Source organism: Lipotes vexillifer, unplaced genomic scaffold (genome assembly GCF_000442215.2).
Source record: "Lipotes vexillifer unplaced genomic scaffold, Lipotes_vexillifer_v1.1 scaffold258, whole genome shotgun sequence".
NCBI lineage: Eukaryota > Metazoa > Chordata > Mammalia > Artiodactyla > Lipotidae > Lipotes > Lipotes vexillifer.
This window is the reverse complement of record NW_006793735.1, coordinates 651,573-675,665: the sequence shown is the minus strand read 5'-3', so window position 1 is coordinate 675,665 and position 24,093 is coordinate 651,573. Positions and strand designations below refer to the sequence as shown.

At 38.2% G+C, this 24,093-nt stretch overlaps 1 protein-coding gene across 12 annotated transcripts in view; it reads right to left on the bottom strand.

The window, feature by feature from the left end:
• Window positions 1–24,093, bottom strand: part of PEX5L (peroxisomal biogenesis factor 5 like) — a 289,451-nt gene that overhangs the window by 152,760 nt on the left and 112,598 nt on the right. The window lies entirely within an intron of this gene.

The window sequence follows — 24,093 nt, the reverse complement described above, 5'->3', positions numbered from 1 at the left end:
TTTTTTTTTTTTTTTTTTTTTTTTGCGGTACGCGGGCCTCTCACTGTTGTGGCCTCTCCCATTGCGGAGTACAGGCTCCAGACGCGCAGGCTCAGGGGCTGTGGCTCACGGGCCTAGCCGCTCCGCGGCATGTGGGATCTTCCCGGACCGGGGCACGAACCTGTGTCCCCTGCATCGGCAGGCGGACTCTCAACCACTGCGCCACCAGGGAAGCCCAATTCTTTGATTTTTAAAAAAAGTCTTTTATCATTTTGTTTCTTCACAAATGAATTATATAAAATAGTAGCTTTTCTAACAAATAATAATTCTTGAGAGTAATCTTTTTAATTAATTTCTATTATAACACCAGGCATAAATGAATGAAACACAGAGTGTAGCAAGTGATACTAACATTTATTAAGAAAACTCAACTTTGGCCCACTTCTTTTTCTTTTTAAAATATAGAATATAAGAAACAGAGTAGAAAATATTGGAAGTCACAGGATCTTCTCAGGCTGGATACCAGGCTGTGAAGCTATGAGGTATCCTCAGATTAGAAGGTGTGGGCTCTAGGCCTGTCTCACAGGGAAGGATCTAACCTATTTAGAGAAGTTACTGTGTGCTGAGCACTCTGCTGGGTGTTTTGCATGTTTTTACTTGTTTGATTTCATGAGAGCCCTGTGGCATAGGTATTACGGTCTTTGCTAGACATTTTTGGGCTTTGAGGCTCAGAGATGGTGTGATTTGACCAAGGCCTCAAAGCTAAGCCCGGACGGGAACCAGACCCACCTCCCAGCCTGTGTGCTTCTTTCTCTACCACACTGTTCTCTCTCCATCCAGCTTTGTTAGGGGTGGGAGGGCTCCTCCACTCTGCCCTCATCAACTGCCCTAAATGCAGAGTTTCCAATGGTATCACCCAAGTTTGAGGCAGCAACCACTTCTCAGTATAATTGCACAGTATGGATCTAAGCAGATATTTTGGAGAAATATTTTCTTTAGTCTGCAATGGTCAATAAGAATCAGCCATCCATAACTTCACTCATGAGCACATTTCTAACAAAATGTTTTCATTTCTCCTATCTTCTTAGAAAATGAACCTAACATTTCACATACACACAATTTTTTCTGTTCTGTAGATCTTAATAGGCTTATAAGCTTTAGCATCTCTCCAATTATTATTAAATGCTAACTCAATGCCATGAAATGCCATCTTTACTAGGATTTTCCTGAGATCTATTTTTTTTTTTTTTTTTTTTTGTGGTACGCGGGCCTCTCACTGTTGTGCCCTCTCCCGTTGTAAAGCACAGGCTCCAGATGCACAGGCTCAGCGGCCATGGCTCACAGACCTAGCCGCTCTGCGGCATGTGGGATCTTCCCGGACCGGGGCACGAACCCACGTCCCCTGCATTGGCAGGTGGATTCCCAACCACTGCACCACCAGGGAAGCCCCTGAGATCTCTTTTGGACACATGAAATAAGATAAGTAATTTCAGAGTAACACAGTCCATTTGTAAGCAATTTTCTAGTTGCAGATTCTGTTACTGCTACTATGGAGTTTGTAACTTAAAAATTATTTTTATTATTCTTTATCCACAATAATACAGAGGCTCTTTATCAAAGATATTAAACAGAAGAAACGGAGATATATTAAATTAGGGGAAGAGTAAAAGACTACAATACTAGACATCTCTGCTAACCCTAAATTAGCTAATATATGAATTTAAATAACAGTCTTCCTTTTGTTCTGATTGTAAAATTAATATATGCTATTGCCAAAAATTGAGAAAAAACAGAAACAAGAAAGTTAAAATAGCAACCCTAACATTTTCATGCATTTTCCCCCCAGATTTTATATTTACAATATTGGAGATTAAAGTTTTTTTAGGATGACTGTTCTAAGGATAGACAAACTACAATCAAGTTTACAAATGTGAATGTACTGAATATATTTCTTCATACATACATACATGTAAGCAAATACCTGCCATTTAGATCATTTTAGCAACACTGTTTGAAATGAAATGATATTCAGTATTGCATATGCTGAAAAATTATCTAATAAATTCCAGACCCTGAACTTAACATGCACCTGTGGGAAACTGGCCACAAAAAGGCTAATTTCTGATGGCTATTCTCATCTCTCATGTGCAGAGCCAGGATAACCTTCTTTTACTGGGGAAGGTAAATGTCATGATAAGTGTCATGCTCTCTTCAAACTACTCTTTCAACATAGGAAAACGTCAGATCAATGTTCCATGAATGGTGGTGATCTTTGCCTACCATATTATGTCTTCTCCTAGTTGTGTGTTCCTGTAGATTTCTTCCAACGTAGAGTAGGGTTCAAACCATGCTGGTTCTATCACGGTAACATTGAACTCATCTCCACCCCCAACAGAATGTTTTGTAAATTTTAAAGGTGGTACAAATAGAACTAAATCTGAGCATACTGGTCAATCCTTGGTTCTAAACATCCTGAAGGAAGCACAGATCTAGATGTAAACAATTGGGAAGCATGGATGGAATGCTCTCTTTTCTTAACTAGCAATTCATATGAGGAATTGAAAAATCCCATGAATTCACCATTGGTTCAGTGATCTGTTTATAGCTAGAAATAATATGATTACTGATTCCTTAATAAGGGTAGTCAAGTTGCAGTAAGAAAATTGATGCCTCTAGTTAAAATAATGACACACGGCATTTAAAAGGAAGATATCTAGTTGATTTGTTGATTCTCCATGTCTTTCTCTCTTACTTTTTTTTTTTTTTCCCCCCTCCAGCATTGTTTTTCCCAGATGACTCTCCAAACCATCACCTTTGCAATGAAGTCTTCTGAGGTGAATGAGGACTGATTCTAATTACATTCTACTATATAACTCCTGTGCCCTCAGTTTGTGTTATGTGCTATTAGGCACTTTTTGTTGTGTGTGGTGTATGTGTATGTGCTGATGGGAGAGTTGTGGATAACAATCTCTTTAATTCTAAACCTCCACACATGAAAGGTGCTGGGATTCCACGCCCCCAGCATGCACACGCACTGTCCTTGGCCTGAATGATTGGTGTAGGGGGTCTTTATGACTTTTATAGGCCCTCAAACTTTTGCCTTCATGGGCCCCTTCCTCCATAAAAAACAATGTAGAAGACTGTATTTTATGATAAGCTGTATCAAGAAAAATATAATCCAGACTGAATTTATTATTACACATTCATTATTTTAATAGTCATTTAGGGGGTTCTGATTTTAAGAAAGATATAATTAAAGCAATTTTATGGGTCCTTAAGAGTATCTTGGGCCCTCTGAACTGTGTCCACTGTGCTGGTGCATAAGGTGACCCTGGGTTTGTGTCTTCTCCATAGTCAGTGTGGTGTCCCTGGGGCTGCTCTCTCTGTCACCTCTGGGTAGTCCATTTTGGCAGCAGCTGCTTCCATCATCTCCTCAGCACCTCCACAGCAGCTGTTCCTGCTGTTCCTAACAGGCCCCCTTACCACCAATGCTGCTCTTACTATTTTTGTTCGCATTCAGAGAGTCTCCCCTAACAGTACTTACCAATCATAATGGGTGCCCAATCAGTAGCTTTCATCTTGTAGTTCTTAAAACACCCTCAGAAAACCTGGAACATCTAGGCCTGAAGCAGAAAACACTGGTGTGTAAAAGTGATGTGACTCTTAAAATGTGGTCTCTCCCTCAGAAAATAGGCCTAAGCACTTTAGTCTCTCCTGTCTCAGGGCGTGTTCTTGACCATCCAGGAGCACTTTTTTTTTTTTTTTTTTTTTTCGCTGTACACGGGACTCTCACTGCTGTGGCCTCTCCTGCTGCGGGGCACAGGCTCCGGACGCGCAGGCTCAGCGGCCATGGCTCAGGGGCCCAGCCGCTCCGCGGCATGTGGGATCCTCCCGGACCGGGGCACGAACCCACATCCCCTGCATCGGCAGGCAGACTCTCAACCACTGCGCCACCAGGGAAGCCCCCAGGAGCACTTTTGAGGAAGTTGAGTCCACTTCTATCTCTACTTTTATTTTAAAAAAATCAGCCCTCAATGACCAGAGTCCCCAACTGGTCCCAAAGCACCCCTTGTCATTTTTTCTAATTTCACAGTGGGTCACTTGAGGAACAGGATTGCCCCTTCCCCAAATTCCTGAGTTGTGCATGGAGATTAAGCTCCTCCCAGGGACCTTGTTATAATCCTTTATTTCGTAAAATGTTCTGTGACTGTCTCATCAATGAAACTACCTTGTGCGAGCAAAGATTGTGCTTGATTCTTTGGAACTATTTCGCGTTATTTGGTATAGTGATAGACACTCAAGTCCACTCAGTAAATACAAGTAACTATTAAATACCTTTTTCACGTGAAGGTACTGAAATCACGTAATATGGCCAACTCTGACAGAATGTGATTTTGAATTACATAAAAAGTCTTAGACATTTAAAGAAATGAAATTGTTTCAAAATAAAAATAAAACCTAAATAAAATTTCATCAAAATTAATAAAATGTTACCAAGTAAAGATGCTTAAAATTAGCTCTGAAGGACAGATAAGACTTCTTTTTAATTAACAAGATCCATTTGTCCACAATTTACCATTTGTTTGTTCTCTGGAGAAGGTTAAACATTCCCCATCTCACTCCCACCTTATCCCCAGGCATATTTACTCTGTTTGCTTAGCAAGCTCTCCTGACAAATGGTCAAAGTCACATCACTCACTGTTCATTTATCTATAACCAGTTCTCAATTAGTGAAGTTTTACTATCAGGCTTACTCTGATTATCGTGGCTTTAAATTACTTGGAACATATTTTGCCTTAATATTGAGTTTCTCTATTATGCACCTGGAAGCAACTTTTGCTACCTAAAGTGGTCTGGTTTAAAAAATTGTTTTCTTTTGACCTTGTTTGGCTTATGCTGAGGATGGCATAAATAGTACATATTCAATAATTCAGAAGTAATGTTTAATTTCTGGTATGATATGTTTTCCTTTCTGGTATGATAAATCCCAAATTTGTTATTTATATTTATATAAATATATTTATGTTTGAGAGGCCTTTGATGATTGTGTGAAATATGTAACCAAAAAAATGCAATGGTAATTAGAGGGTTAGTTTTGTTATTTTCAATTCCTTGTTAAATACCTCAGATGATTTGCAAAACAGGCATTTGGGCGAAGGGGGTTATTTTTAAGCAAAAGGAAAAAGACTGAAAACACCAAGTCCTAAAGATTACTTTGTTATTTTTTTCTTTTCAAAAAGTATCCTCCCAAATACAAATACTCCAGACTACTTGTATCTTACTTGCACAAATGGATACATATCCAACACTTAAGAGAAAGTAAGGTGTTATAAGAATCATTCATCACCAGCATAAATAGTTGCTGAAATTCTGCTGAATCAGTGGTGTTTGGTGCATAGGGAGAGGTGAGACATGGCCTCTTTCTGGGAGGGGTTAGGAGAAGAGGTATTGAGGTCTGGTTTCTAAGTGCTTGAAATTAGCCAAGGTGGTATAGTATACAAGATAGTAAAATGTGGAAGGATAGTGGTGTGGAAACTTGGGAGGAGCCATGTACAAAAAATTGGTTTCTTTATCACTCCCGTCTTTTCCACATATTCTTGATTGGAAAGTTTTGCAAAGAAAATATAACAAATAAGAATCCCTGTAGACAAATACGTGATTAAGACAATGAAACATTTCCCTTGAATTGATTTGACTACCGGTGAAACTCTTTTTCTTATCGGTGATTAGATGCATCCCCCAACGTCTTGCCCTTAGTAAGTAAAATCTATTTACCAAGTAAAAAAACAAGTCAGAAGAAAGAATTCCATCCCCCTACCAAATTGGAGGCCTTTCAATATTGACTATTGTTATCTTAGAGCAAAGAAATTGAATTGCACCTCTTTTAAAAAATAGACGTAAAGACCATGTGGTAAATATATTGTTACCAAATTTTTGAATTTGAGATAGCAAATTCAAAAATACATACACTGTGTCCATTTTCTTTCTAGAGGAGGGCTAGTAACTAGTGAACTTGAATTCCCCTTTATGAATGTTTCAGGCAAACTCTATTACTAATTTATGAATAAGAGCTGTGGACTTGGAGTCTGACTACTCAGTAGCCTTCTTTGTATCGTTCCTCATTTTCTGGCAGGTGCAAGTTTTTTACCAGCTTGTTCTCCAGTCACCAAACGCTCCAGTTTTGTTGATATAACTTAGGAAAACTAAATTACAGAAACTAGACTAAATTCACAAGCTACTAGCCAAAAAGGTCTCAGCTAAGGTACTCCACCTGCCTGACTTCCCTGAAACAGTTCTAAGAGAGAAGCTGAGGCTTTGGGCATTTCTATTCTAAAATTCTGGATCAGACTCTGGCATCTCTTCCTATCTTGATAGTCCTCTGGGGGGTGATTGGCAGTGTGTGAGTTGGATCCTCCCTCATGTCTTCTGGTTCCTTAAAAGGATGAACAGTCTTTCTCACTCTGGGGAGAGGAGTTAGGGAAAGTATGGAGAGACACCGGAGTGATGAGCCTCAGTCACTGTGTGGCCATGCAATTAACAGCTAATGGAGCTGGTGTAGCCTCCATGGTCAATGGAAGGGGAAGGATTGCATGGTGTGGCATATGCTGGCACAAATACCAGGACTGGAGTCAGAAGACCAGAGTTTCAAATCCCAGCTCTTTTATAAATTCTTCTCTCTAAGGCTTCATTTTACCTTCTGAAAACAGGATAGAAATGCTGTATTTCTACTTCAAAAATTTATGAGAATTAAGTATGTATGAAAGCACTTTCCACAATGCCTGGCACATGGCAGGTACTCAATAAATATTAATTGACTCTGAATGGCTACTGCTGAACTCATGGACTCTGTGGGCTAAGTGTCCTTATGAAGTAGGTAGCAAAAGATACAATATTAGGTTTGTGAGATTCATCCATGGAGTAAGTAGCAATAGTTATTACATTCTATCCACTGTATAGTATTTCATCATCATTTCAGTACATACCACAATTTATCCATTAAACCGTTGACAGACATTTGGGTTGTTTCTAGTTTTTGGTTATTACAGAAACCACTGTAATGAACTTGAGTTTAGAAGCCATATGGAATGTAAGAGGAGCAATAGGTATGAAAGCAGTAAAGAGATTTCAATAACAGCAACAGAGGCAGAGAATAGTCACAGTATGGATAGGAGACTAGGCTTGGGATGACCTCAATCAAAACCATACGACCTAGCAATCCCACTACTGGGCATATACCCTGAGAAAACCATAATTCAGAAAGAGTCATGTACCACAATGTTCACTGCAGCTCTATTTACAATAGCCAGGACATGGAAGCAACCTAAGTGTCCATCGACAGATGAATGGATAAAGAAGATGTGGCACATATATACAATGGAATATTACTCAGCCATGAAAAGAAACGAAATTGAGTTATTTGTAGTGAGGTGGATGGACCTAGAGTCTGTCATACAGAGTGAAGTAAGTCAGAAAGAGAAAAACAAATACCGTATGCTAACACATATATATGGAATCTAAAAAAAAAAAAATCGTTCTGAAGAACATAGGGGCAGGACAGGAATAAAGACACAGACATAGAGAATGGACTTGAGGACACAGGGGGGGGAAGGGTAAGCTGGGATGAAGTGAGAGAGTGGCATGGACATATATACACTACCAAATGTAAAACAGATAGCTAGTGGGAAGCAGCCGCATAGCACAGGGAGATCAGCTTGGTGCTTTGTGACCACCTAGAGGGGTGAGACAGGGAGGGTGGGAGGGAGACGCAAGAGGGAGGAGATATAGGGATGTATGTATATGTATAGCTGATTCACTTTGTTATAAAGCAGAAACTAACACACCATTGTAAAGCAATTATACACCAATAAAGATGTTAAAAAAAAAAAAAGGACTTATGAGGCAGAGAAATCAAGGCTCCAAAGCAAGGCCAGGATGCTGAATCTAGCCACTAGGGGTAATGAGAAACCAGTTTCTAATGAGTTGAGATTAGTAACTGTTATGGTCTGAATTGTGCCCCCTCAAAATTCATATATTGAAGGCCTAACACCCAGTAGCTCAGAATGTGACTGTATTTGGAGATAGGGTCTTTATTAAGGTGATAATTAAGTTAAAATGAAGTATTAGGGTGGGCCCTAATTCAATGATTTCTTCTAAGAAGAGGAAGTTAGGACATAGAAGGAAGACTATGTGAAGACACGAGGACAGCCATCTATAAGCTGAGGAGAGAGGCTTCAGAAGAAGCCAATCCTTCTGACACCTTGATCTCAGAAGTCTAGTCTCCAGAACTGTGAGCAAATAAATTTCTGTTGTTTAAGCCACCCAGCTTGTGGCACTTTGTTATGGACACCCTAGTAAACTAATACAATAATGAAAATACTACCCATGATTTCAAAGTAATCTTACTTTCGTACTTCAGTAAATTGTTTAGAAACATCCAAAGACAATTCAGTTACAGGTCTATTGTAAGCCTTCTCAGTTAATTCCTTTTGCGATTTCTAATCTGATCAAAAGGACTTTGTGGATATTGAAAACTATAAATTGTGAACCCAGGTGGCCAAAATTGGCCACTATGGTGATATCCCATCAGGGACTATGACCTACTTGTCAGGGAGTGTTACCTAAAAGAAATTCAGATGAAGACTGTGCATGGAGTGGTCAGCCAGTGCCAATAGGAGCTGTGTGTTGGTTCCCAAACTTGAATTGAGATTTTAGCGACAACATGTAGAAGTGAGAACTCAATATACACTAATAATTTTAAAAATCAGCAAAATCCCATTAGCTGAGTAAATTATTTTCCATATGTATTTGGTTGTCTACAGTATCTGAAAGAACTATTTATTATTTTGAAAGAGTAATTTGATAAGGCTACACTATAATGAAATGTAAAAGCTAATGGACTTCCCCTAACAATAGAAAAACAAGGCAAATCTGGATCTGGCCCATTCAGGTAGCAGTTGCAAAACTCCAAGGTACCATTAGATTGCTGATGAATTCACAGACTGTGTTATGTGCTCTAGGGTTGACAATGGTAGGGCCCTAATATGGTAGGGCCATATTAGGAAATCTATTCAACCAAAGTTATATAATCACAATAAAAAAGATGACCTTCAACTTTCAAAGTCTAAGAAAGGATTCAACAATAGAAGACCTTAAGAGTGTTAAAACATTTCTAGCAGTTCTAAAAGTATATATTTCTACTAATGAGTTCACTGGTTTGTCTGATGAATTACAAATTGACACCACATTCGTATCTTGTTTCTAAATTCTGAAGGACTAGAACAGTTTGGTGGACCATTGAGTTCATGGAGGTGTTGAGTCATTTCTACACCCTACTTTAGGCAGATTGCCTATATCGCCTATACTGGAAATATGTCTTTAATCTATGTCCCAAGTCACTACAGGCAAAAGAGTGATTTGATAATATTAATTTTAAATTGCCTACGAAGTTTTTCTCAATCTCCTAGAGAAGGATTCTCTGCTATCCCTTACATTTTCTTCCTCCTGAATGTCAGATATATATCAAAATAGATTAAATTAACATTTAAAAGAGATTTGGCCTGAACTTATTTCAACCTACTAAATAATACATTATGACCTATTAGTTTCAAAGATAAAAGCAACTACATGATAGTGATATTTCATTAGACAGATTGAAATTGATTCTAATTCTAGATAGATGTTATGTGTAAAGAAAAAAATTAATTTCTTTAAGATCCTAGTTTTTCCCACATCAACATATGCCAGAGTTTATTAAGCTTTTAAAAGGTCCCCAGAAAGTATAAAAGGTCTTAGATTCTCCACTTAAGCTATTCCTCTAAACACTAAATTGAAGAAAGCTCAAAATGGTTTAAATCTATCAAAATTTGTCTGAAAATTTACCATTACTCTTCCCTCCTCCACAGATTAACAATATCACACTATTTCCTTTTAGCCACTTATAATCTGTTCAGTTATAGTAAAACAAAAACCTAATTAACCAGTATCCTCAATGAATTTTTCCAGAAAATGTCATGTTTAGAAGAAAAAATTAATTTACAAACAAACAACCTCATTTGAAGGATACTAAAGATTCCAAGTTATGCCCCACAGTCAGTATATATTCGGCCCATCTCTGACAATTACATTTGGGTACCACTCTGTAAGGAAAGATGCACTGAGTAATAGCCCTGAGGACAGTAATGTCTCCATTCTTCAAAGAAAGAATTAGGCATAGTGTTATTGTACTTTGTAATACAGAAAGAAGCATTAATACATTTTAGAAAGATATGCCACTAAAAAAGTTTTTTTTCCCCTTTTGGTCAATCTTGATGCAATGAAAAATTTCAATTAATAACAACACTCAAATAGCTCTGAGTATTCTGGTTAATTGAAACCTTGTAATATTTCACTAGACTCAAAAACACAAAGACTTCTTTTTAATTTCTTATACTTAAACACGCTTTTCCTCAAATGTCAACACCAAAGTAATAGAAGATCAGTTATTTTAAAGGCTTACTTCCTGTTTTTTTCCCTTAGTCCATCACAGATCACAGTTGCTTTCAGCTGTGACACATACATGTATGTCATATATGTTCTGTCATACCTAAATATATATATTATATATGTTATCTATTACTATATCTATATCCATATCTATATCTATATCATGGCTAATTTATGCAACTGAATAAAAATGTTAGATTCATTTTCTAGTCTTATTTCCATCTAATAAACATTTGTTGCAAATGTCTTTTAAGAGATTTTAAATTTCAGTAAAAACCTTACTGCAAATGTCTTTTAAGAGATTTTAAATTTCAGTAAAAGTATAACATACTTTGTTGTAGAACTTGTGTATTAAAGTCATCAAAATTTAGAAATTCCAGAAATATTTTTTTCTGCTTGACCTTTCCAACAACTTAAAAAAATTTTTTTCAGTAGGCTTAGAGTTAAGCTGACATTTTCTCTGAAAAGTGAGAATGAAGTTGTTTGCATTTTTGCCCACATTAAAAAAAAAAAACGCTTATTTTCTTAGAGAAGATTTAATTGGAAATAGAAATATGTTTCTTTTTTTTTTTTTAGAAATATGTTTCTTGACTTTGGATATTTTAATATCATAGTGGTTTCAGTTATGACAACAATAATACAAACTATGTCACAGTAAACAAAGAAAGTGACTGATAGTTTTTGAAAGAATTTAACTTGGATTTCTCTATTATGGAACTTATTGTCTATTTAGGTCTCTTTTAACTAGTATTGTAAAATTTTACTCATTTATTTGTTTTAGTTGAAATTCTGTGAAGGTTTACAGTTTTATTTAAAAATTATATCATACCATGTCAATATTTTTATCTTTTTCCCCTTCTCCAAAGTGAACAATGAAATTAGGTACTTCATACGCTGGGATCTTTTATGAATGTGGTTTCTCTCTATATGATATTTGTGACTGCAGAGGCAAGAGCAAGAGCTGACAAAAATACACAGACTGGACCTTTCATTTGATTAGCCTGGGTTTCAGAAAGTTGATGTCTCAAGTGCAAACATGGTTCAGAATGTCAATCTTCCTACAGGTCATCAAATTTCAACACAGGACAGTCCAAATTGTTAAGAGTTGCCTGGCATCATGAATGTTCTTGAGAGAAGGGGTTCTTTGTGACTGTGTCCCTTCTTAGGTCTGCAGGATCCTCTTCCATCACTTCCTCTCCTGCAGCTCCCTTCTTACCAGCTCTTCTGGGCCACTCCCCAGGCCAGTGAAGGCTGTATGGATGCAAGTTTCTGCATCTCTACAGAGACTGTTTTCTTCACTTGGAATTCCCATCTCTTCATCTCTACCTGTTGAATTCCATGTATTCTTCCAGATCCCGTTCAATGACGATTTTTTCTTTCTTTGAAGTCTAGACTTTGACCTCCCTGAGACTGGACACTGAGTCTCATATTCTGCTTTGTGTTGCCACAAGCACAGTGCCTTGTGGGTAGAGGGGTGCTAAATGAAGGCTCGTTGAGTGAATGAATGAATGAAGGCATGGGTAGATGGATAGGTGATATATAGTCCTATCTGCCTAAGACTTCTTGAGGTTTCTCCTAAACCTGGGTTACAAAAGGAGGTGACACTACCTCCTTTACATACCCCTCTACCACTAAGCAGAAACTGGAAATTTTGGCTTCTGGCTAAGAATTTAATGGCATCCTTACCCGTGATAATTAAAAACCCTTTGATCTCATTGTAGTAGCCAAGGCAAAGGCTATTATGAGTTTATGGCTCATCCATGGGCTCTTTTCATATTTTCTGTAAATCCCTTTGTGGAGGTGGTAGAAATCACATTTACTTTGGATTAAAACATAGTAGGAATTTGAAATAGGGAGAAAGGAGAGAAAGAAGATTGTCTAAAAAAACTCTGCGTAACTAAAAATTTTAATTTCTGTAAGATGCAACTTTTTTGCTTGTAACTGAGGAATAGATGTTCCACATGTTTCACACTCATACTGACAAGGTGTGGAAGGAGAGAAAACAGAGAAGTGACTTGTATGTTTCGCTTTGTACCACATATGAAGAGCCCAGAACAGTGCTGACACAGAGTAGGTTGAATGAATTTTTTAAAATCCCTCTGATAAAGCAGGAGCAGGAGCTCAGAGCCAGAACACTTAGTATCCCCGCAATTTGCAGAAATCTTGTGAAGTGTTGCTGGGATGCAGAGGCACTGAATTTCATAGTGCAGGAGTGCTTTGAGTCAATCTTATTTTGATCCTAAGATTCAGGGAGACCCAACTGGCATAGAGGTTATATAAAATTAAAGAGAAGAAACTATAACTTCAATCAAAGCTGCCTTAAGGAAGGACTAGTACGTTCTTGTTCAGTGATATTGAAACCAACACAAATTAACTTAGTGCTGAGAGATATGCAGAAAAGTCCTCCAATTTTTGAAGATTATTGGAAAAAGTTGAAAATTGCAATGATGTTTTTATGTGGAAATATAGTGATTATGTGTTCTGCCTTGAGGAGGGTAGAAAGCATTTTCTGACTTTCTGAGTGAAACAATTTCCTGAACAATATGAGAATGAAGGAGACACAGGGAGAGTGTTATAGAGTCACCTCTGGAGAAGATGGCTGTGTGCATTAGATGTGCTCTTCACTTTGGCGCCTCCAAAAATAAAACAGTTCTTTACTTGATGTCTAACAATGAACACAGCAATTTCTACTTCTTGGGAAACTCTTCAGAACTATAAACTTATTTGAAGAGTGTCATGGCCCAAAGAAGAGATGAACATCAGAGCATCTAGCTAATTAAAATAACTATCAAAATGGTATTAAGCGTGTTATAGTTTCCAGTTGAATTCTCACAAACACTTCTTTGAAGTGGATATGATTATACACTCATTTTAGAGAAGAGGTACTTGAAGCTCAGAAAGAATAACTTGCCCAAAGACAGGTACCTAGTAATAGTAGTAGTAGTAGTAGTAATAGTAATCACTTTTTGAGCATCTAAAATGTACCAGGTACTGTGCTGAATACTTTACATATATTTCAACAGTACCTAGGGTCACCACAACTCTTTGAGGTGTATACCTTTATTATACCCATTGTACAGATGAAGAAACTGAGACAAATAGAAGTAAGCAGAAAGAGCTAGTCAGTGTCAGAGCTGGGACAGCAGCCCAGAGTCTGACCTCAGGGTCTGTATTTTTAACTACTATGTTTTATTGTCTCTCATTAGAGCTGTGATTAGAAGTCAAGTCTGTCTAATACTGGGGCCACACTCTTAGCCGTGCCTCTCTACTACCACCAGGTTCTACTTAGTGGTACTTCAGAATTTCCTTTGCAGTTTATTTCCTCCTTGGGCAGAAGTAGCCATATGTGGACAATTTCCTGTTGTTAAACAGGCCACACAGCTGGTGGAAGGGTGAGTGCCAGGATTTGGGCACAGGCACATCCGACCCCCAAGCCCGTGCCCTTTCTTCCATACTGTGCTGGATGCCTTGACAGGAAAAGCCCTGAAGACACCATGGCACAGCAGCTTATCAGTGTCATTGAACGGATTCATTAGTAAAAGTTCCTTTCTACCTCCCTCTGGACCAAGAGGCAGAAAGCCTAGGTTTAAATCCCAGCACTCCCACTTATGAGGGTGTCACTTTGGGTAAAGTTGCCTTTCTGAGCTTCTCCGTTCTCATCTGTTAAAATGGGAATAATGATACCCACTTCACAGTGCTGTGTGAAAGAACTCAGCAAAGGGAGTGAACAGTGTGGGCATTTGATAGACATTAGTTTCCTTCTTTTTTTTTTTTTCTTCCTTGCTCGTTTGTCTCATCTCTCTCTTCTCTTGGGCAAAAGGTATCACCATTTTTAAGTGATACAAGCACTATGCTACAATTGGCGTATATTTGTGTGTACTTCATGAGACATCCACAGATGGTAGAGAAGAAAAGGGGTCCTATGAAGTGAAAACATTTGAGAATTCTTTCAGTCTTCAAGTTCTACTGACTTCTCTTAACATACTATGTATTTCAGGCCAGCTCAAGCCCAGCCGTGGGTTTGGAAGCACATTCCACAGATACCAGGACTTGATCAAGTACCATCTCATTCTATGTTCTTGTGACTTCACATCCATCTATCCTGGATTGTCTTTTGTGTACACCACAGTTACCAGCACAGAGGGAAAAGCAAGGTCAGGGAAGTAACAAGACACTCTGTCAAACTCTTTATGTTGAAGGTCAAATAGAATTCTTAAAACAGCCCAGAAAAGTAGGTCCTAATGCTTCCTTTAATAATGCTGAAGGTTAAAGTGGCAAGGTGGGATTTAATCTGGGTTTGTTTAACTCTGAAGCTGAAGAACTTCCACTACTACAGCAAGCCGCCTCCCTCTAGGTATGTGATAAGCATGAGCTAAACGGATATAGTTTTTAGCTCGTGAAAACCTTTCCCAGCCAGAACTACTCCTTGTTAAGGGAGAGGTCTATTTTGGTGAGTGATTATGGGGATCCTTCACAGGCACCCTTGAGTCAACACTTGATGGAACTCAGGCTCTATGCTGCTTACAGGTATAAATTACACGGTCAGCATTTAGGAGAATGTTTATTTCCTTTTGAGCAGTTTGTCTGCAAGTAAGATAGGCTGCTACTGGGTGAGTAGTTTATGGTCGGGACATACGTGCAGCGTATTTCTGTGATGAATGGGAAGATAAGCTTGGCAAGGGCTTTCACTCAACTACCTTTAAATGAAAAAAGAAAAAAAAAGAAACAGAAAATAACTTCCTTAAAATAGTTAAGTGTAACTTCCTTAAAATATTTAAATGTTAGAATTTTTTGTCTTTCTTAGCTCTAGAGAGAGACCTGACAAGATGTCCATCAGAAAAAAGAATAAGGAACTACCCTTGTAGGTTCCCTGCTCCCAACTATATTCTCTGGAGCCAAAATATACTAAATAGGAAAGAGGGAGCACCAAACTTCTGATCTAGGAAGAACCTCTATAAAGGCTGTCATCTCTACTCCTAATCAGAACCAGTTCTCTCTCCTTCAGATGGCTCTTCTTTCTTAATCCTTTTCTTTTTAGAGGGAAACTCACTTACGCTTCCCCTTTCCCTTTTCAACTTCCTTTTGACTTAGGTTTGGTTCTTAATAAAATGAAATTTGTGTTTAAACATCCATTCCCTTATCTTTAACAGAGAACCTGAAACATCCATTTTTCTAAAGCAAAGTTTAGGTCACAAGCGTTTAGACAAAACATATCATGGTTTTATGTGGGAAAAGAGAAAGGCATTAATGGAGAACCTGTTACGGGACAGGTATACATTACATGTTTGATCTAATTTAATCCTCACAAAAATCTTTCAAAATGAAGGTATTATTCTGCCCAAGTTTAATAAAAAGGAGACAGACTTGAAAGGGTTAAGTAATTTGCCCAAGATCATTGGGAGGCTATGTATCTATTTTCTAGAATGCCTTAATAAACTTTTCATGTCTTCACAAACTTAAGTTCCATGAGTACATTTTTGTTCAGTTTCATGGTGAGCAAAACCACATCAGTTTTGCTCACCATGAAATCTCCATCACCTCAGAGAGTTCTTCACACTTAGTAGATGCTCAGAAAGTATTCTGGAATAAACTTATTTGCACCTTGCTATATAAACAGATATAAGTTAGCTCTCAAAATTAATAAAATTGAGAAAGAAAACACACAATATATGTATATAGACTCAGTGTTGTAATAATATAGAGTCAAAAGTAAGTCTCGTACAAAAATGAATACCATGAGCTTCATTTTCCTAAGACACTTATTACTAACTAGGAACACTGAATCCTAACCAGGTGCGTAATTTCTAGTTTCTTTAGGACAGGAAACAAACCAGTTGCTCTGGACACGTACAGCTCTTCTAACAAGAAATCTCTTCCCTCCCAGGGAATTCTACCCTAGGAGAGGGTACTAGATAATATAACAAGTAATGTCTTAAAAATATCTTTAAGGGAGGCATGATAATGAACGCATTCTATTAGGTTGTTTCTCACTGTGTCTGTCCACATTGGCCAGTAGCATCACACTAGGGCATAATCCAACAGATGCCATCATGTCAATCGGATATGAGCTTAAGGAACTAGCAGAATGAAGACTTTTACTTATGATCTCAGCCTGCACTGGTGGTACTCAACTCTCTGATGCTGGTAACTCACATTTGAACTAAATTGCAAATGTGTTCTGCTCAATTATTTGCTTAGAGTCCGTCTAAAGTTCTTCCTGTCTCTGCCCTCAATCTTTATGACTATTCTTCCAGTACTTTGAATCCCATTAAGTATCATCACAAGCACCATGGGAGTGAAGAGAGACATATGTGATCCAAGACTCTGAGAGGGATGACTCAGTCAGCATTCTCACCCTTGGTACACAAGGGTAGGAACAGCTACTGTGTCATCTGGAGCATGGCAATGAGCACAGTCACTGGTTCTTCCTGATATAGCCTGCAACCATCTGGGCCTCTAACATCCATTCACATTCAGGCACATCCCCTACTACTCCAACTCCTACATCTTTTGGCAGGAAATACCCACACAGCTGGACTGGATTCATAGGATGTTTTTATTTTTTGCCTCATTAAACTGTAACTTTCCTCAATCAACGTGTGTTTTCTTTATATTCTAGCCCAGAAATCATTTAACAGGAAGAAGCCATCTCAGAGAAGTGCTTCAGAAAAAGGTTTTGCAATGGGCAACAAAAGCATGTTGCTTCTGATTTATGGAGCGTTCACACAATTCTTTCTCCTCTACTCCTTGCAATATACACGTATTTACTGTATATTCTGTAAAAAGTTCTCTCTGGAGCTGGCTAGGCAAGTTTGTAAATGCTGTGACTATGATTTGTTGCCTGTAAGATTATGGATTAGAGAGCAGTAAGTCAGCCAGTCAACAAATATTGCCAGGCACTGTACCAGGCCGAGGAGACAGTGGTAAACAAGACAGATGCGATCCTTGCAATTTAGAAGCAATGAGAGCTAGTATACAAATATTTTCAAGTGTGATAAATTCCGTCAAGGAGAAGCACAAGGTGCTGTAAGAAGAGACAACAGCGGGCTGTAAGACAAATACCTTTTCTTTTATTTAGATGTGCCAGGATAATATCTCCTCTTGCTTGTCCAGTGCTGCCTTTAGAATTTGAGAGCTTTCTTGCTTTGACTTCTCATATCATATCTCTGTTTGAAGGATAAAATATTCACTAAAACTATTTAAGCTGGTGATCAGAATGCCATTCAACTAATTTAAAAATCTTCATTCGTGTAGGAAGATCAACCTTGCCCTTTATGAAAGAGAATTCCAGGGCTTCCTTGGTGGCGCAGTGGTTGAGAGTCCGCCTGCCGATGCAGGGGACGTGGGTTCGTGACCCGGTCTGGGATTATCACACATGCCGCGGAGCGGCTGGGCCCATGAGCCATGGCCGCTGAGCCTGCACATCCGGAGGCTGTGCTCCACAATGGGAGAGGCCACAACAGTGAGAGACCCGCATACTGCAAAATAAAAAAAAAAAAAAAAAAAAAAAAAAAAAAGAATTCCATATTCATTTCATAGGAAAATTTAATTAGGAACTTTAATATATTGGTTATTTACTTTAAATTCTCTGTGAATTAGTCTGTTCAAATACTTCAGGTGAATTCTTGCTTATTCCAATAAAGGGAAAATTGGCATAAATATTTATCCAATGAGATTGGATTCATATTCCTCCACAGAGCATTGGGAAAACCACCATTGGTAGGAGAGTAGCAGATTACAGAGGTTCTCAAGTGCAGCACCTGCAACAGCAGCATAAGCATCTCCCGGGAACCTGTTAGAAATGCAAATTCTTGGACCCTACTGGCAACCTACTGAATCAGAAACTCTAGGGGTGGAGCCATCGAGCTGTGTTTTAACAAGCTCTCCAGGTGATTCTGGTGTGTGCTAAAGTTTGAAAACCAGTAGCATAGTGGTTAAGGTCATGGGTTTGGAATCAGACAGATCTGGATTCCACTCCTATTTCTACCACTTAGTAGCTGTGGGACTATAGATAACAACATCTTTAAGCCACCGTTTCCCTATCTGTACAATGGGCACAGTAATAATAGTGTTTAACTTGTAAGTTTGATGTAAGGATTAAAAGAAGCAATGCTTATAAAGTAGGCAAGCACGGTAAGTATTTAAAAAGTGTTGGCTGTTATTTTTAATAAAGTTTTAGCTGTTTTTCATCTATGTGACTGGACTAATGGGGTTATTGACCTTGTTTACGTGCAGGACAAGGTGGGGCTATATTTCTAATCAGGTGACATCCTGTTCAAATACACAGTGAATATCAAAACTATCATCAGAGCTATCAAAGTATTTCAAAGGCATAGAAACTAAGGTATATAATTGAGAGATATCCTTTGGCCACCACATTGGGAACATTGGGTACAGAAGCTTCTCTCATACTAAGAGGTTTTCACAGGCTTCAATTTTATCTGGGGTAGGTCTGACCCAGACCCTATCAGAGCAACCTCGGTCTGGGACTGCAATGAAATCTTCCTTGTTGCCTTGGCAGCTCAGCTGATACCTGTCTCTTTAGAACACTTTCTCTGAACCTCTCCTAAGGCACTGATCATTTCTGCCATGTATTATGTGTATTATAGGTAATTATGAGCATGCTGTTACTCCCCAGCTAGATGTTACCTTCCTGAGACAAGGCCTAAATCTGAGTCATCTTCATGCATACACTGATGTGTATAAAATTGATGACTAATAAGAACCTGCAGTATAAACAAACAAACAAACAAAACAACTAATACTAAACTTTCTTTGGGTTATTCGTATGGAAATACGTTAATATAAATGTTTCAGACATTACATGAAATTTCTAAAAATCTTATATGTTCTGGTATAATGTTATAAGTCATAATTCTAGTTATTACTTAAAAATGTATATCTCAGAAATAACTAAATTTCCTTGTCAATTGCATTATGAACTTTCATCAAATCTTTAACCGTGGTCATTTTTAAGTCTTTTGTCATTTACAGACAGTTCTGGGTGTACTCTGATGCTTTTGCAAAAATGTTCCTATAGAAGGGTTTCATCTTCAAGGAATTCATGGAAAAGACTCTGACAAGTACAGGTTTCTGGTAACTGACTATACTGCTGAACTGAATGAATAAGCATTTTCAGAACTGTAATGGAAAACTGATGAATTCACAAAAGTGCTAACAGAAGATCAAGATGAAAAAAAAAATTAATTACATGGGACTGAGTGAACTGATGAGGATGATTATAATTTTTGTGACTTTCTGTTTGAATACTAAAAAAAAAAATCCCACAAGGACTCAGAGGCAAAAAATATATAAATCAATTTTCACTGCAAGCTGGTAAAGGAGCTGTTACAGTGGAGGATTCCTGGACTGAATGTCAATATTATGACATAGTATGAGTGTGTTTCGTGTTTGGTAATTGCAATCATTGTTGCTTTTGTTGTGGCCATCCATTTACAATGCTTGGTGTCAGTTTATCTCTTGTAAAAATAAAATACAGTGTGTGGGTGTGAAAAAAAATAAAATTAAAAAAACAAAAACAACAAAACAAAACAAAACAAACAAAAATCTGAGTCATCTTCATACCGCCCTCAGCACTTACTGTTATGCCTAGCCCCTTGGATGGGATCAATGCCTTTGGAATGAAAAAATGAGTAAATGAATGAGTGAATTAATGTTTCCAAACCTACGTGCAAAAGCTGAAACAATGTACTTTGTCCTCGTACCATGGTAGACAGGCACTCACTGTAAGAAAAGAGACAAGCTGTCTTACCTTCCCCCAAAGTGAAATTTCATCCTTATTATCACTTAGAAAAAAAATGGAAGCAAGTGGATTTTGCCTCCTAGACCCAGGTGGCAAATGCATATCCTGTTCTTATTAAGTACTTGTGATTTCAGGACAGTGATTCAATCTCTTAGGACCATGGAAATATCCCCACCTACAAAGAGGATCTTATTTCCTTGCTGCCTTATACTTTAAATATATTAAGAAGGTCAATAAAGAAATTAATCTTTGTATTTTAGGATATAGTGCAGTACACGGCACATAGGAGGTGCTCAATCAATATTTATTGAATAAATGAATGAAAGAAAAAGGGCTGTAAAGCACTGAACTTGGCAGAGTAAGAAGAAAGCAATCAAGCAAATATAATAAGATGACTTATCACTTTCATCTTAGAAGCCAGACATTCTGGCTCTTTCTTAACTCAAACTGGAAGACTCTGTGCAGAATCTGAGAAGGTAAGATTGGAAAGAGCAGTAGAGGGAAGAGTTCACATTAGACATTCATCTTCCCCTTTCCTGGGGGGTGGGTGGCGGGATGCTCAGGGGCCAGAGGAAGTGACTTGCTTAAAAAAGGTTTCGCAGGCAGCAGTGTGTTTTCAATAATAATGGTGGTCATTCTTTGAAATCTGCCTAGTGTTATGTTTCTTTCTTTAACTTTTTGAACAGGTGTTATGTGGCTCAAAAATAAAAAAAATTAAAGAAGATATCTAAGAGAAAATTTTCCTCACACCCCTATCCCCCATGCCCCTAATTCATCCATCCCCAGCACCCCATCCATAAGTAACACTGTGATTAGTTTCTTATGTATCCTCCCAGTTTCTCTATGCTTATACAAGCAAACACAGATACTATACATATTTTTATTTTCCCACCTTTTTAATGACAAGAGGTAACATACTATGCCAATTATTCTGTACCTTGCTTTACCACTTAATACATCTTAAAGGTTCTTCTATATCAGTACATAGAGAATTTCTTCATTTTTATTATATCTGCGTAATATTCAGTTGCAAGGGTATACCTTAATTTAGTTATCTAGTATCTTATTAGTAACTATTATCTAATTTTCACCATTATAATCATTGCTATAATAAATAATCTTGAACATAGTGCTACATATTTTCAAGGAGAAATATTAACTCACTATCCTCACTATCCCTAAATTTAGGAAAATTATCTTGATTTTAGGTCAGACAGAAACAAATGAAAAATCTATAAGAATATTCTGCAAGAATGTTAACATTTCAATTACTTGATTTTATTATTCTAACTCTGGCTACTCTTCTCTTACATAATAATTAAAATATTATAGCATAAAATATAAGCACAGATAAAGTTATTAAAGAAAATGTAAGCATGATGAGGTTTCTGATGGATTCTACTGAAAAGTATTTTCTCTCTGTGGTCTATACTATGTGTCATTTACCCCCCACACACCTTTACTCTTGATTTCAAACCAATCTCCACCCTCCACATGCTCCTTCTAAGTCTTCTAACATCCCTGTTTCGGGCACTAGTATTCATTCTGCCTCTCAGGTCTAAAATCTTGGAATTATCCTGAGTCCCCTCTTTCTCTCACCTCCAACATCCAATCTGTCAGCAAGTTTTTTCAACTCTACCTTCAAAATAAATCTTGAGTCTACTTCTCACCACCACCGCTGCTGTCACCCTGCTCTCATCTTTCACCTGGACTGCTGGACTAGAATCCTGGCTGAGGTCCTCTTCCACCTGTCACGCTGCCCTCACAACGCCCTCAGTATTCTCCTTAACAATGCAACTGGTCTTTTGAAAAGGCTAACCACAATTGGCCACCATTTATCTTTCCCACCTTGACAACCTCTCCTGCTCTTTCACCGTGTGCCCCAGTCACACTTCCGGGTCCTGGAACAGAACTAGACTTGTTCCCAACCCAAGGCTTTGTAGTTGCTGTCCCCTTTGCCTGCCACCAGACCCTTGTGGCTTCTTTTCATGTTCAGGTCTCAACTCAAGTGTCACCTCCTTAGAGTGGCCCCCTGATCACATTATCAAAAATAGTGCCTCCATCATTTTCTATCCCTTTATCTTGTGCATATTCTCTTCATAGGACTTATCAACAATTATGGGTATTTTTCTAAACTGAGACTCAGCAGAGCCTGGGCTTTCTCATTTGTTGCTACTTCTATAGCACTTAGAGTAGTGCCACACACATAGTAGGTATTCAGTAAATATCTGTGGAATGAATACATGGATTATAAAATAAAATTTTGTTTGTACAAATTTTCCAGATAGTTTTGGAAATGACATAGAATTGAAAGCTAGGCTTCAACACATAGAAATGCTATCATCCAAAACAGCTTTCATAATGTCTATGTAATGTCCCATTTTAGAATGTGTCATAAAAAAGCAGTGGTGCGGAACCTGACAGATCTGAAATAGTTTTAAATATATATATGTCTTTGGAAATTTTGGGCAAATTGCTTAAACTCTCTGTAGCTCATTTTTCTCATTTGTAAAATGGGGATTTGAATGATACGAACTCAAGTTATATTTTAATTTATCTATAAATTGAACAAGTATTTATTGAACATCTACTATGTCTCAGTCACTGTGCTGGACATTTGGGATCCTCGGTGAACAAGGCTGATGACAGCACTCCATTCGTGGAGTTTATGGCTTAGTGAGGGAGTCGTGTTTTTCTAAATGGTGATAAGCGTGATGAGGAGAGGTGTGTGGTACAATGAGAGCCCAGAGTAGCGGCCCTGACCAAGTCTAGGACAGCAGGATAGACAGACATGTGACTTGCAATCCAATGGGTAGCTCTAGTTAATTAGGCACAGAGAGGTTGGGGAAACTTCTGGGCAGAGGGGACAAGCCAGCCAGGGCAAGGAGGGTGGCACGTTCCAAGAAGGGGAAGCAGGCCAGTGTGACAGGGAGAGGTAGGCAGGGGCTACCCTGTGTTACTCAAAGTGTGCTGTGCAGACCTGTGGACTGTCCGCTACCATACTGCGATGAGATAGGTATAGAAATTGAAAGTACGTGTTTGGAAATTTTTTATAGCATTTCACAAAGTCATTTTAAATTTGTTTAACCTAATAGTAAAATACTTGGGCTTACATTTTGCATGACTTTTTGTTTTTATTTTATTTATCTGAGTAATTCATCTCTATTGTGTTTATAAAAGCATCAATCCACAACAGATTGGACACTAACAAGCAAAAGTAGCCTTTGAGTAAAGACAGGGCAGCTGTGGGCTGGATCTTGTGAGCCAAGATGCTTGAGAAATAAGCATAAATGCAGCAAATGCTCATGTAGCTGGCATACCAATTAGCAGTTTGAATGGGAGGTAAAAAGTTTCATCCAACAATTTCCTTTACCTCAATAATAGCTGAGTAAAACCAACCTACATGCACTTACAGGAAACTACCAGTAAATTGTGAGACTTTGGAAGGGATTTATTCTTTCCTGGATCTCTAGAGGCTACTTAATTATAGGGAGAAGTTCAATAATATTGCTGAATTAAATTATAGCTATAATTCAGAATAGTCACTCTCAAAGTTTTCAGCCTGTGACCCAACTGGGAGTAATGGTACCACTCCCGTTAGGCCCCTGCTTTGTCCAAGGCTCACTGCTCCAGGAGAGAGAAGGGCCACCTGCAGTTGGGGAATGAGGCAGGGCTATGGCCTCACAGGCTACACACTTTCTCATCCCAAGCTTTGGAAACAGGATGCAAAGTGGCTTTTGAAAACAATTAAGAACAAGTGGTGAGTGGCGGAAGGGGTGGCATTTAAATAGTTGTGTATCTGAATTACAATCTCGACTTTCCAACTGATTATGGCTTGAATTTTAAGTACTTTCTTCTTTTCCCACAAG